Raw genomic sequence first — 15,617 nt, 5'->3', positions numbered from 1 at the left:
CTTGGAATGTTCTAACATCGAGTTAGTAGAGTCGCAAAAGGGCGAGACATGAGGAAGATCTGAAAGCTCTTCAAAGGCCGCACAAAATGAAGCGGGGGCCGAACGTTGGGCAGGCTTGCTTTAAAATATTATGACAAATGATAAAAAAAAGCATTGGAATATGGTATAGAGAGGATAAATACAGCACTTAGAAAAAAAATTTACAAAATTTCAAAAATCAAATTTATGCGACGGTTGAAACTAAAGTACTTGAAACAATAAAAAAATCGGTAAGGTAGACCGAACCAAAACGAAAAATTGGAAACTAGCAATAGAAAAATATTCGATGTAGTATAAATATTAATATTTAAAATTGCCATGAAGAATTTCAAAATATTCAATATAAAATGGCAATTGATAACCATTTTTTTTTTAATAAAAATTTAAACTAAGCACACGAAAACTGAAAAACGCCACCTTAACATATATGTAATTTAAATTTTATAAACATAAAAAAAACAAAAAAATGCCAACAAAAATTATAAATAATGTAATATGCATGATATCCATTTATAAGCATTGAATTGTTAGTTTTCATTTTTCTTTGGACAACTCCCAATATATCAGTGCTTGTAGGGTTTCGATTAGTCGCAAGCGATTTTATTCGTCGTATCAAGCTTGAAATGTTCCACTTCGGTGGATATTCGAAATAACCAACAATATAGATGCATTTTCCAAGTGTAATTCTATATAAACGAAATCGCAGTGTAATCTGATAAGCGATCGACTGAGCCACACCACATTACAATTCACATTTCTTAACGCCCTCCTGTGTGACTTACTTCTCCGGGCACTTATTTACACAAAATTACATACATACATACAAGCATACATTATTTACGAAATTTTGAGTATTTTCCTCAATGACCGCATATAATTGAGAACGTAAACAAAGTTATCCATTCGTCCGGACTGAGGAAAAATCTTATACACGTCAATGTGTGCGTAATGTTCGGCGTAGAAAACTATTCCTTTGAATTTCTGATTGTTTTCGCTGCAGTGTGAGCCGTCAATTTGCAAGTTTGTTTGATCAAAAGTAATAGTGCTTATGAATTTTAAGGTAAACCCACATATTTCATCAAACTGTAGGAATGGCATCCGTCTGCCCGAAGAAAATAATCCAGTTGAACATTTGATCATAACGTTGAAGTGGTGTGTTTTGACAGCTCACTATTTCACAGTGAACCGATAGTTGTGAGACGAATCAAAACTGATTCAGCCCGATATAAAAATGGATAAGACGAATGAATACAACGGTAAGTAATAATGTCATTGCATTATTTCCATTGAGCGATACAAATTTACCAAAATCTTATTGCACAATGCGAAAGCCGTCCAGGGAAGGAACAATATGGCATCGGTTTGTGAAATTGCAGATTCTCAGTGATAAAAGCTCAATACGATCGATGTTAACACATCGCCTTATTCAGTTTTTTTCTTGGAAACATTTAATGCTGGTTTTAACTTTTTTTATTGCCTCAAATAATAAACGCTTAAATGCTACTTCAGAGTTTCTAACTTATACCCAATTAATTCAAAACCAACAGCGTTTCAAAAATTATATTTTTGCGTGTCTCTAGGGTCAAACTGTGTGTCTCTAGCAGATTTGAGATCGCTGAATTTGATGCCATTCTCAGAAATGTTCCAGCACGTCACAAATTTTAGCTACAGGTCGCCAAAGTTATAAAGAACACTGGTTTCATTGATATTTACATGACATTTAAAGTATGATTTGTCAAACTTTTTTGTGGTCTAATCCACCATAAAAGCAAAAAAAGAACTTTTAGAGGCGAACCAGCTGCGAAAGCTAAAAACCTCTACAATAAAGATAAAAAAAGAACTTAAACTTTCAATTCAGATATAATTTAGTTAAAATTGCAGCATGATATTTTTGAAAACGACAATGGATTCAGCAACCCTTAATCATGTAAAGAGCGGTATTTTGATGCTTGAGACAAAAACATGTTCCTTTCAATTTGTTTATTGTTCATATCTCTTTTTTGTTTCAGTTTTGTTATTGCTCATATCACATTTTTGTTGGCTGCTCGTGGATAAACTAGCGATGGTTATCCTTTTCCTTGAGCACAACAATATTTTTCCCCCGGAGAAAATAAGCTGCGAATGGGGCAGTGATCAGATGACGAAACCGATGCTGCAACGTTGAGGGCTACTGGGAAGCTGCTGCAGCAAACCACCGAAGCAAGAGCCAGCAGCAGCGATAAATGAATCGACGAGAGTGAAAACGCTGCTGGCGGAAGCACACATAAAAAATCATCTTGATATCTATGCTGCCTCTATGTGGTGGTGGTGCTGCTGGGGAAAGAGTTTGGTTTTGGTTTCGGGTGTTCATGTTCGCTTGGTGGCGTGGAGATTCGATTTTTCTTTTCTTTTTGCAGTCCCTAGGGGTATCAGCTTTCAGCTAATGACGATTGCGGTTTGAATGGGGCACTAGAGATAGCGCGCTGAACTTGTTTAATGAGCAATCGATACGTGAATGTAGCGGAAGACCTTTTTTTGTTGGTGATGTTCAGTAGATGTAGCCTCTAACTTTTCAGACGATCAAATTCATAAAAGAAACGAAAAATCAAACCAATGCGAGGTTTTCCAATAACATTAAAACTATCGTTGCCAAAGTTGCCTTCTTTGCATTTGTATATCGCGTTGTATGGTACTCTATGCCCAAGGAATTCAAGGAAATTTCTTTTACGAAAAGATCCTGGACCAACCGAGAATCGTACCCAAACATCTTCAGCAAGGCTTTGCTTCGTAGCTGCAGACGTTACCACTAGACCTCAAGAGAGTTTGACCAAGAGATACCAGAAGTTCCAGAGTTCCGGAGGAGTGATAAGGTAGAAGTACAATGGTTTTTTGGATCCGCCATTTCATGAACCATAACCTGGTGACCAATTGAATACAAAATTTTCTGTTATACAACGAATCCATCCAATTCACACGAAAAGGCAATGATGTACTGTTGGTCCTAAATTATGCTCCATTCAGATAGCTTCTTCTATCCTTCACATATTAATGAAAGTCATCCTGCACTATAGGATCAAATCGACCAAAAATTGACACAGTTCTTCTTCTGTATACAAGTTTTTCAAACCCGTGCGAAAGGTCAGCTCCGACGACTTGAAGGTATCAACCATTCGAGAGCATAAACGTGAAGGGAAAATCTTTAGCATGAACTGGGTTGTATCATGACTCCATCTCGCGGCACTCGCTGTTTGAGCGAGCGGTATACTGACCTTTAGCTGTATGATTGGTTTATTAGGCGTTCGTTCGTACCTATCGTAGATAGGTAGGTAGACTTCCAACAACCGTTTGCCCTAGGGATGGGACCGGTTGGGTTAGAAACTTTCGCAGGTGGGTGAGATGATCGCTTGCTCTTGCGTGGAAAGTAGGCCATACGTGCAGTCACAGAAAGTGAGAGGCGGTACCTAAACCAGCCGTTTTCGAGGATGACTCAAGCAAACTATCAAACTACATCGAACCCTAGGGATTGTGTAGGTTGGAATAAAAAACTGTCTATAACCGTCACGTCAGTTTCGGTGTCAAATGGAACGAAGCGAGCTTTAGCTTCATTAAGGTTTTTTTTTTTCAAAAATTGAAACAGACCACTGATCCTTGCTTTATGGCAGAAATGGATAGTAAGAAAGCCAATAAAATGGCAAGACAGGATTTTATAAGCTTGAAAAAAGGCCCTCAACAGGATTCCAAAAGAAAAGACGAGCATTTCCAGCCAAAAATTCAGACCGACTTTCTCAATGTGAATGAATTTTTGGGCATGCATTAGTAGCTTTACGGCTTAAAGCTAAATTTGCTTTTATATAGTAATTTTCCTAGATTATGTTTTGAAAATTGGCTATCAAAGAAACGATTTTAAAATTTAAATCTTATAATTCAAAAACGACGCATTTTATTTACATGATGTGTTCCAATAAGCTTCAGGAAATAACAAAGACTATAAAAAAACACTGAGGAAAAAATTAAAGTGAATCGATCATAGATTATATTTACAGTCAACTCTCCCTTACTCGATATTCAATATCGCGATATCGAGTTTAAAACTATATTAAAAGTTGGTTTTCATGATTACTTCGATGATTCCTTGGATCGTGTTTTCTAGTTTAGTGTTGGTAGCTATAAATATTGTATAGTTACTGTTAGCACGTCAAACCGCCTTAAAATGTGTATCTCAGTGAAAAAAATAAACTAAACTAAACTAAACTAACAACAATGGCATTCTGGACCGTATTACCGTACTTATGGAAACTGCAAATATTCATGTACAAGTCCATACTAAACATCTATAAAGCAAAAAACATAAAACCCAGCGAACCACGTATCATATAAGAATGTACATTCAAAATCACATATTCGTACGTTGAAAATCAAAACCGTACAATACGCCAAATCAATCGTAATAAATTTCAACCCAGCTTGTATTTAATTCCCCACTACGATTCATTAACGACAAGCTGTGGTTACAACAAAACGAGTCGTAAATTAAGCAATCTAGAATCGAATCAAATTGTATCAAATGAAATATCATAAATTAATCCAGACCAGCATCAAATTAATTCGCAGTAACTGGTATAAATAGCCACCTGAGTAGGGTATCCGCTGACGATGGATCTTGAAAAATAACAAAACAAAGCAAGTGTCGCTGTATATAAAGCATAAACACACCTGCATTATGCATCACTTGGTGGTGTAGTGGAATGGTGTCCGATTCTGAATTCGGAGGTGCCGTGTTTGAAACTAGGTGGAAACCTGTTTTTATTTTCATCAAAATGTTGCGGCATTGAATTTATGATCACAGAAAGTCTGAAAAAAATCATGCTGATTGCGTATGTAGCCTGTACTTTAGTAGGTATCTAGCCTTTTGGTGCATTCCATATAAGTTAATCAGAATAAAGTATTATAAAAGTTATACCAACCAGAAATTTATGAAAAATTCGTAGAATTTAGAATTTTAGTATCAAAACAAGTCTTAGTTAAAATTAGTTTTCTCTATTTTTTTCTCTTTTTACTAAAACAAATCATTTTTGTTTGACCATAACTTCATAAAAGCAGGTGCAGAGCTACTTCGGCACTTCCATGATTCACTTTGGCATGGGGGGTTTTTCTCGACCGAATCATCTAAAACTTTGCAATAAGAAGCACTTAAATACGACGCATATTGTGGCCAAATATGAGCTCAGTAGCTATCAAAAAAAAAAACCAACTGCCGAAGTGCCAGATCTTTTTACATGCTTTTGAAGATAGTTTAGTTGTTTTAATACTGTGCATACAACGAATTTAATGAAACATTTGAATTAGTAATTTTAACAAAAACTTTCCAAAAAGATGATTTTTTTAATTGTTTTTTCAAGTTGTTGATTATTTTTCGCCAGAAAGTACATTTTTAGTGTTCAACTGAAATATACGAAGCATCTTGCTATAATTTCAAGAAGAATACCTACATTTTTTTTTATTTCTTTTTTTACATAAATTTTATGAAAAAATTGCTTCTCAGGCCTTTTTGAAGATATAAAAATAGGAATAACCGGATTCAACCCAAGTTTTATCGTTTAACTGCCAAAAATTTGTATAATACAATATTCTCCTTGAAAATGCAACTATTACATTGAAAAAAAAAACAATTATCAAATTTATTTGTTGTACACACAATATTCACCTACTAAATCTGCTTCAGAAGCATGTAGAAGATTTAAAATCGGTTATGTATTCATGAAGTTATAGACATACAAACATGATTTTTTCGGTGAAAGGAGGAAAAATTAGGAGAAAACTACTAAGACTCGTTTTGATTTTAGACAAATTTGATGTTCTACAAACTTTTCATTAATTCAATTTTAAAAATAATGATGCTACAAGTTTCAAAATTGGTTGGAAAATAACAAAGTTTTGAAGACTTCACTGAAGGTCGTATTCCATAACTTGAAAATTCACCTTCTAGTCACTTGCGTCATTTCTAAATATGAATATTTTTGGCTCAAAATACGTCAATTTTTGAGGAATTTTGGCGTCAGTTTTTGTCTTATGTAATAATAAGAGTAGATTCCACAATTTCAGGATAGGTCATGAAATTCCACTGCGCCTCCTGGGATTCCAATCCAGATCATGGTATTTCAGTGTAGGTTCTTTGATTCTTCTTTGGATCCTAAGATTGTAGTGTGGATTGTAGGATTTCAGTGTGGACGCTGGGATTTTATTGTGGATCGCAGAATTTCAGTGTCGTTACTAGAATTCCAGTGTTAATCTTGAGATTCCTGTGTGGATTCTAAAATTCCAGTATGGATCCTAGAACTCCAGTGTAAATCCTGGTACTTTAGTGTAAATCCTTCGATTATCACTTGAATCTTGGGATTGTAGTATGGATCGTACAAGTTCAGCGAAGTGTTGATCGCGGGATTTTATGGATCTTGGGATACCAGCGTGGCTCCCAGAACTACAGTGTGGATTCTGGTATTTAGTGTGGATCCCTTCATACAAGTTTGAATCCTGGGATTACAGTATAGATCGAAGGATTTCAAAGTGGATCCTAGACTGTTATGTGGATCGTAGGGCGACAGTGTACTCCAGAATAATCCTTGGATTCCAGTGTGAATCTTGAGATCTCCGTGTAAATCCTAGCAATCCATTGTGGATCTTGGGATTGAAATATGTGGTTCTTTGGTAACAGTGTAAATCTTTGGATTAAAGTGTTATTCTTGGAATTTCAGTATGGATATTGGAGTTACAGTGTGGATTCAGAGATTGCAGCCTGAATTCTGGTATTTCAGTGTGGATCCTTTTATATCAGTGTAAACCAGCGTAAATCCTGGGATTCCAGAACAGAGCCTGAATATCCAGGGAAAATCCTGGGATTCCTGTGTGGGTCCAGGAATTGTAGCGTGAACCGTCGGCTTTTGATGTGAAATTCAGAATTTCAGTGGATTTCGGCATCCAGTGACAATCTGGTATTCCAGTATTGATCCTGAGATTCCAGTGTGTACCCTGAAATTCCAAAATGAATCCTAGGGTTTCAGGATGGATCCTGGAAATCTATTGTGGATTTTGGGACTCCAGTGTGGATGTAGAAAATTCATTGTGGATGCTGGGATTCCAGTGAGAATATTGGGGTTCCACAGTGTGGTTCCTAGTGTTACTGTAAGAATCTTAGTGTTCCAATATGGATATAAGATTGTGTTGATAGTGGAATTCCAGTGTGGATACTCCTATTTTAGTATTCAGAACCTAGGATTCCAGTGTGGATTCTGAGATTTCAGTGTGGAACCTGGGATTTCAGTATAGATCTTGGGAAACCAGAAATTATTCTGTTATTCCAGTGTGGATGCTGGGAATCCAGTAGGAACATTGGGATTGCAATGTGGACTCTAGTGTATCTGTCTGGAAACTGGTCTGGTTTCAGAGTGGATTTGACGATCCTAATGTGGATTGTGTTACTTCTTCGTGTATCCTTGGCTTCAAATGTAGATATTGGTATTCCAGTGAGATTTGTTGTATTTTAGTGTGGATCCTGAGAATGTAGTGAGGATAGTAGTGTGTCAGTGTGGATTTTAAAATTCCAGTGTATAACCTTGGCATGGAAGTGGATCTTACGATTTCAATGTGGTTTCTGGGATTGGACACGAATCTTTCAAGGTGAATCTTGTGATTCTAGTGTGAATCCCAGGATTCAGATGTGAGTTTTTAGATTTCTCTGTAGATCCTGGGAATCCAGCATGGGTATAGAATTTTTGGTGTAGACCCTATAATCCAGTGTGTATATTGGAATACCAATCGGGATTTTGAATTTCCTTGGACTCCAGTGTGGATCCTGAAATTACAGTATTGAGTAACAGATAGGAACAAATTGAGAAAATTAGTATTTCGTTGATTTTTATAAGTTAACAAAGCTAATTTCTTAAAAAATCCCATTGATGATTCTAGAGAAGGCTAAAAACCTAAATTTATCGCATAACTTATGCTTTGGTTCTGAAAGCCATTCTGGTTCGCTGTTTAAGTAAATGAATTGACCTAGATAAAAATTTTCACCGTAGCATTGTTGAATAACGTGGTAATCCATTCGTTTTCGCGGTCACTACAAGCTACAAACTTGATCACCAATGGCTTTTAGGACGAGATCATAAATTGTGCGAAAATTATTCTGGCTGAGATAAACTATTCTTGGCCTTAAAATTTCGACAAAAAAAAAAAAAAAAAAGAATCTCTGAGGAAAAGTGGATCAACATTTAACAACATAAGTTTTAGAATAAAAACGAATCTTCATCACCTTTGTTTGGGTTCCCATGATGAAAAATGTACAATCACTCTATTCACAGTCTGGTGGATAGAATAATCGGAGCCAATCGAACATGACAGGTAGAGAGTGCTTGAATTGGTGGGCAGTATTGTAATCGCAGATATATTTAAATCAACAAAAAATGAGAGGAAATCCACATTAAAGGTTATATTGATAAAACATTATTGGTTTTGAAACAAAGTGCTGTTCAAAAAGAGTCAAAGATATTTGATCTTTATTAAATTTAAACTATTTTGTAATTGTTCAAACAAGAAAGTCACTTGAAGGCTTAAGCTTTTTGTTTAGCTGCCAGCGATTTTAGTGAAATTATCACGTTGTCATTTCTTGGGATTTTCTATTCGCCTGACTGTGAATAGAATGACTGTAGAAAAATGGGGTTCATACAACTTGTTTTATTGGTCATTTAGAAACAAAAGTAAACTTTGGATATCTGCGGCATACGCCTAGAGTAAGCGATTTCCATGGAAATAAGCTCGTTCAACAAAAGAGAAGCTTTTATGATTAAAAATCTAAGACTATCAAGCAATATGAGTTCTGCAATAAGTTGATTTGTTCAATCTACGATGAATTAATATTTCTATACAAAACTTCTTCTTATTTAATTCCTTGTTTTCAAATGATTCATTTTAAAAATGAAAAAAGTGACAACAATTGTAGATGGTATACGGTATCGGGCATATAGTATGTACCAAAGCCGTTTCTCCATACAAAATGGTCAACTTCAGAGAGCTATATCTCCTCCGTTTCTCAGCCGTTCTTCTATTTTTTACAGTGACGAATATCAAATTATCTCAATTTTTGATAACTATTGACAAAGTTGTGTTGAACTTTGGTTTTTAAATGACAGATAGGTTAGATTTTGACAACAAAAAAGTGCACCAAAACAAAGTGATGTAATGGCCAAACTACACGTCATATCATTTTGGTGTCTTCAGCGCTGAACACACCAAAATGATACGACATGTAGTTTGTCCGGTACATCGCTTTATGTTTTGGTGCATTTTTTTTTGTCAAAATTCAACCTATTTGTAACTTTTGAATCAATAGTTTACACACAAGTTTTTCAATAGTTATCGAAGTTTAAGGTAATTTGTAGTTCGTTACAAACAAAGTGAAGAAAAAAGATGAGAAACGGCGAGGATATAGCTCTCTGAAGTTGACCAAACAGCTGTGATGCATTTTATATGCCCGATACTGTACATCGTGTGATAGAAGTGATGAGTAGAATGAGGTTTTCCAAAAAATGTAGGACCACTCGTGGGCAAAAATTAACTGGAAGCGTTGATCACTAAAAATGATTAACTATATCGACGTTTATTAAAATATGGGTCTAACGGGCACTTACTAACATATAAATTTTTGTTTATTTCTTGTAAGAGCTTAAAATTTTACGAAAATTTTGATTGATTTTTATTTATTTCAGCTAAAATTCAGTTGAACGCAGAAAATCTTACCTTCAGCAATCCAAGCAGAAACATAAGTACGGATCCAAACTCGTATGAATTGAGTGAGTTTATGAGCATTAAGGCAGAAACGGGCATTGAAGGCCGACAAAACTGCGAGACAGGACTTTTCAGGCAAGTCAAAAGGCCATCAACAGGATTCCAAAAGAAAAGAGATCTCTTTCCTTCATCATCGTTTTTTTCTTCTTCTCCACAGGTCTACACGATGTGTCATACAGGGGATAAGTGTCTGGCTGGAATGTGACAGTTTTCCTATCTTTTTTCTTCCCCCAAAGTGCTCTTTCCCAAAACGGTCCTCGCAAAATTCTCGTCTCGGCCAGATGGGGCTGATTATTTCCGGTGCCATTTTTATGGGCCTTCCATTTAACACGGATTGTTAATAAACACATGTCGTTTGACACGTGCGATTGTGTGTGTATGTCTGCGAAACGAAACAGCCCAAAAGTGGAAACCTATGCATGCTTGTCACACTGTTCTTTATGGGCAGCGTTTAATTTAATGGCTCGATTTCCACAGAGAGAGAGAGAGGGGAAAACTTTTGGGTTCTGATAAATGATAACGACTGTTTTCCGAGAACTGGGTTGGTGTGAACATAAACCACCAAATTGAGTCGTTCTCACACGTCCTCCCTGGCAGCATAACTAGTAGAATGAATGTGTGTGGGTAATTTATCATCGCACCAAAGCTCAACAGCAGCAGAACTGGCACCAAGCTGCGATTAATTTCACTTTCGGCATTTTCTTATTTGTGAACGCGCGCTCGCAGAAGGAGCTCCACTTGGCCCCGAAAGTGTGACAATATTGAAATGAGTGTGTCAATATGCAATCAAGATTTACGATTAAACTCGAGAGCCATGCCGTCACGATCAGCGCCAGCGTTTGGTTCAGGGAGTGAACAGCTCTTGGACTCCGCAGAGTGGCGCATGACCGGACAAAAGCTCATAAATTGACGTTCTTGATATAGCAAGATCTTTTTCCTCCTTCACTGATCATAACCCCTTCCTGTGTTAATTGTGGAGATGCAGAGGTATCTATAAGAAACAATCATTACACACTTACATTCCTTCCTCATCCCAACTGACCAGAAGGACTTAGTCGGCGCCGTTATTGATCAATAATATGAGAGTTACCAAAATGTACACTTCGAGAGTAAGCAGGAAAGTCCCATCCCTAGTTCCTTTGGATCGAAATGGAATTCTTATCAGCACCGATCAGTCACGGACATGTACAATGTGTCTTTGTCATACTATGCTATGCTAACATTACTATGAACATCAAGTAAAGAGCACTTCTGAGGTTTAGTCCGTTCTTCGAACGAAGACGTGCCACTGTGCACCGTCGAAATCGGAAAGAAATTCCAAAACCCTCGAGAGCCACGCTCCGAAAACCGGCTCATGAATTATTCATTTCGGGAATTGGTTCTCGCTTTCGATTTCTAGCTCTTTCGTTCAACACGGTACCGACGACGACGCCGCGAAGTCCAAGCATCTAGTCACAGTAGGTACTAGAGATGGTCGGGTCTCGGGTTTTCAAACCCGAAACCCGACCCGAACCCGAACCCGACGGGTTCGGGTCGGGTTCGGGTTTGAAAATTTTATTTTTTTCGGGTTCGGGTTCGGGTCGGGTTTGACGGCTACAACATTATCGGGTACGGGTCGGGTTCGGGCTTGAAAAAAGTCGGGTTTAGTCGGGTTTGAGTCGGGTTTGGTGAGAATGGTGAAACGAGTAACAACCTAAAAGCTTCCCAATACATCAGAAACGATGAATTTATAATCTTTTAAAACTCGGGTCCTATTCGGGTTTTTCTTAGAATTTTTTTCGGGTTTCGGGTCGGGTTCGGGTTTGAACAGCGGAAATTTTTCGGGTTCGGGTCGGGTCCGGGTTTGCTTTTCAATTACAGTCTCGGGTTCGGGTCGGGTCCGGGTTTTAAGAAATAAAATAAGTCGGGTACGGGTCGGGTTCGGGTTTGAAAAATGTGAAACCCGACCATCTCTAGTAGGTACGACGAGGGGGGCTAAAACGATTTGGTTCGATACCGTTTGCGATAGTTGGGTTGGGAAGAGGTGGGTAGAGCGTACACCCGAGCAGAAAAAAATGGTGCGGAATACCAAATAATACCAGAGAGTTTTCATTACTGACCATCTGAATAAGGTATAAAAGAGCCCTGCATAAGAAGTAGGTAATATAACTCAAATACTCTGAAATTGTTTTGACCAATGTTTCCAATACCAGAATAATATCACACCGCGGCAATACTTGAACAATAGACAATGCATAACTATGGTATATTTTCAAAATATGTTACGCATAGATAGGTGCGAGTTATTCATTCTTTCTCGGGTAGCCAATCCAACGACGACAGAGAGTGTGCCATATTTTATCTCCTTGTGATTGTACTATTTGCATGCTTGGGTTCGATGTTGGCTTTGGGGGAGCTTGGGGCTAGAAATTGATAGATAGATAAAAGTGAACCAGATTACACTAGTAGGAGACATGACAAAACGGTACCGACTCTGTTTTGTTTCGGGCTACGGTTCGTTCCCAATTTGGGAAAACATATGCTGCGGCAAATTGGATGGCAAAAGACGACCGTCGTAGGCGACGACGTAGCGAGGATCTCCCGTAAGCGTTTGCTGTGGAAGTGGTGGGCTTCGATTGACAAATGCACGTTAAGTGTGCGTTTTCACGGATTACTTCGAAGATGGAACCAAACAGAATAATCTGATGACAATATTTTCAATCGTTTTATGTACTGTAAATCCTCTTATGAGAAAATAGGTATTGAATCTAGTGCCACAATGCCTAATTCTTCATCATACTAAAAAATGTCGCTCATCGTAAATCCAGAAATTCTTCTTATTTTCTGCATTACGTCCTCACTGGAACATGAAGACCCCCCGGTATCGAGAGCTATAGAAAACAAAAGATGATTTCCATCAACCGAGGCTTGCAACAGCTAGATAATCAACATTGCTGGTTGTTTCTACAGAGTATGGGATTTTTGGTTTGTCCAAAACGACGTGAAACACATTTGCCACAGTTCAACGATGTAGATGGAATAACTACATGGTTCGATAAAGAGTGCCAGAGAGTGACAGACAAGGTAGATGTTGAATGGTATTGGTCAGTACTTGTTAGCGCGTAAGATTTAACTGGTAACCCTATAAGATGCATTGCATAAGAAATAGGGATAATTGAAAGAAGAAAGATTGAAATGTATTGTAACGCGCGATCGGATTGCAGGAAGGCTTGAAGCCGAATTATATCAAGCGAGTTTAGAGGTTTGAAACCTGTTGAAAGTGCAGTCGAATCACTTAAGATTGTAAGTGTTAAAGTTAAGTATTATGTATATTTTATTGAAATAAATTGTTTTCAGTTTAAGCTGATCATTACGAACAAAAACCTTGATCTGCTCTAAAACCCAGTGCTGTCGCTGCAACAGTACTTGGCTTAACGAGTAATCCGCGTTTCTTTCCAAGGGTTTAATGGATATTGTTAAAAATTGCATCGAAATGAGTATTCGGCTCGATGCTTTAGACAAATTGGCCAAGTATGAAATCAAAGCAGTCCCTAGCTCTATGTAAGTATTTTCGAATAAGGTGGATTTAGGCACGGCAAAGTGACCTCTATTAAGGGAATCAAGGTTTTCTTCACAAAGAAATTAAAGATCACGAAACACTTTTCAATCATCTTAAATGAGGTCGTCGGAGGGGTCTGTCTCAAGAAATATGATGTGTTCAGTTTAAGTGATTATTCCGAATATTCTTAAATTTTCAAAATTTCTATATGTTTTGCAGTTAGATTTTAAGGACTGTTAATTTAAGTTAACCAGGTTAAAATGTACTACACATAAAAAATACTTGAGAAGATTGTTTTTAGTTTCTTTAACAAAACAACGAGTTTAAGGTACAGTGGGTGAAGTGTACCAGTGGGGTAAGTGGATCATCTGTCCATATTAAGCATAAATTCTTGAATATTTTGAATGTTTTTTCGCCAATGCTTCGTTTTGAGTTATATTCTTACGTTCACACTAATACTAATCTAATCTAATCTAATCTAAGTACTTGCACAGCCAATAATGAAAAGCATCCTGGAAATACCGAAATTTCTTTCAGTATTTTCTTGTCAGCATTAATATTTGTAGCATATCAATGATTTGATACAAATATTAAAATGGCCAGGCCCACTGTGCAGACTTGGGGTTTGAAGATAATTCGAAAATTAACGGCAATCAGGTTATTCACGAATGATTAACATGGTAAACGAAAAATTTTCAAATTATGTGGAGGAAGAAACGGGGACAACCGTACCAACCGTTTCATATTGATAGATAGGCATAAGCGTTGGGAGTGGCGAAGCTAAGAAAGTTGATGCACACTCCATTGTTGTTTGTGGTCCACTTCTTGGGATGGGGCACAGGTATTTCCTCCGTGTGTCCTGGCTATAGAGCCTAGGCTTAAGCGCCATTACTAGCTCTCTGAAACGAAAAGAAATCTGAGTCCCTCCAATATAGCAATTATTAACCCACTAAATGCTCGAAAAAAATTTCATGATATTTTTTTCTCACCTCTCCCCAAAGTAATACTAACTGTACTTTAAAAATCAAAATTTGTTAGAGCGTAAGAACTCAAAACATACCCTCTCCTCATGAACCTTTCCTTTCAAATATTTTATGTTTGTTATACGAACAATAAATCACCAGCATGTATGAACTTTTGGCAGAGTAATCATGAGGATAACTCTCACATGTTTCATGGAATGTTTAAAAACAATTGGTCATCGATTGTACAATTTGTCGCTTCTGAGTTTAGAGCGTTATCTACATCCGATCACCAATGGCCCTCAAGCAATCACGCACCATGCGAGATTTAATCGAAACAAACTCACCGGATACAACTTTCATCTGAAGCGTCTACTCGTCTGGGAACCATTCAAGACGGATGATCAGAGGCCGACGATCCATCGTGTATTGTTGATTCTTAGTTGCGGTATAACTTCATAATATAGCGGCTTACTTCTCACATCCTGAACTAAGAGGAACTCAAATGAACACGAATAAACTTGATAGTACATTAACTAGGCAAAATAAAACAATTTTTCAAAATTGACGGAGCAAAACATTTTTGTTTCCGTTTTCAATCACCGCACACTTCGATCTTCTATTCTTACGTTCACACTAATACTATTGCAAAATTGGCACTACACGTGCACTAATACCAGCAAATTTCACGGCGTGTATATGGGAAAGGTTTATCACAAAAAAATAGGCATCGCTAAATCTTTCACCATTCAAAAAATAGGTTTTTAGCTTTCATTTGACGTGTTCCCCAAAAAAATCCACCGAGGGATCCCGAACATGTTTTGTTCTTTAGAGTACATTATTTTTGAAAGTTTTCATTGTGAAAGACAGTTTCATTGGTCTTAAGCTCGATAAAAGTTTCAATTCCAAACAAACGCTCATAACATAAATTAACATACAAATATATCAAGTTTCATTTTATAAACAAAACTGTCCTATGTGATTTTGAGGGTTTAATGAACCATAGGACACTTATTCGATTAGATATGTTGGAACTTCTACTGTTGGACACTTATTCGTTTTGTGGAAGTATATCGATCCGAGCACTGTTTTCTTCCATGGTTAGAATACGTTAAATTCATTTTATTCTTCCGTCTGGCATTACACCTCTGCTGGAACATTGCCTGATTCCCAGCTTAGAGTTCGATGAGTACTTAGTTATTAATTAAGAGTTTTCTTTGCTAATCAACCGTAATCCCATAAATTACTTTTCGTATTGGTTT

At 37.2% G+C, this 15,617-nt stretch overlaps 1 protein-coding gene across 1 annotated transcript in view; it reads right to left on the bottom strand.

The window, feature by feature from the left end:
- Window positions 1–15,617, bottom strand: part of LOC110676024 — a 540,392-nt gene that overhangs the window by 399,122 nt on the left and 125,653 nt on the right. The gene's annotated exons all lie outside the window — the stretch shown is intronic.

The sequence above is a fragment of the Aedes aegypti genome, chromosome 2, assembly GCF_002204515.2.
Source record: "Aedes aegypti strain LVP_AGWG chromosome 2, AaegL5.0 Primary Assembly, whole genome shotgun sequence".
In the NCBI taxonomy this organism is placed as follows: Eukaryota; Metazoa; Arthropoda; class Insecta; order Diptera; family Culicidae; genus Aedes; species Aedes aegypti.
This window is presented reverse-complemented; position numbering and strand designations above follow the sequence as displayed.